Below are 332 nucleotides of genomic sequence, written 5' to 3' on the forward strand. Positions count from 1 at the left end.
TATGGAGGGCTGCTTTATGTCCCAGCATGTGGTCTATCTTGGAGAATGTGCCATGTGCACTCTAAAAGAAGGTGAATTTCCTATCTTTAGGATGCAGAGTTCTAAATATATCTATCAGTTCCATCTGTTCCAATGTGTCGTTCAGGTCAATTGTTTCCTTAGTGATTTTCTGTCTCGTTGATCTATCCATTGCTGTCAGTGGAGTATTAAAGTCCCCTGCAATTAGCACATTCTTGTCAATAAGATTGTTTCTTTCTGTGATTAATTGTTTTATGTATTTGGGCACTCCCAAATTTTGTGCATAGATATTTATAATTGTTAGCTCTTCCTGA

The sequence above is a fragment of the Suricata suricatta genome, chromosome 11 (assembly GCF_006229205.1).
Source record: "Suricata suricatta isolate VVHF042 chromosome 11, meerkat_22Aug2017_6uvM2_HiC, whole genome shotgun sequence".
Taxonomy (NCBI): domain Eukaryota; kingdom Metazoa; phylum Chordata; class Mammalia; order Carnivora; family Herpestidae; genus Suricata; species Suricata suricatta.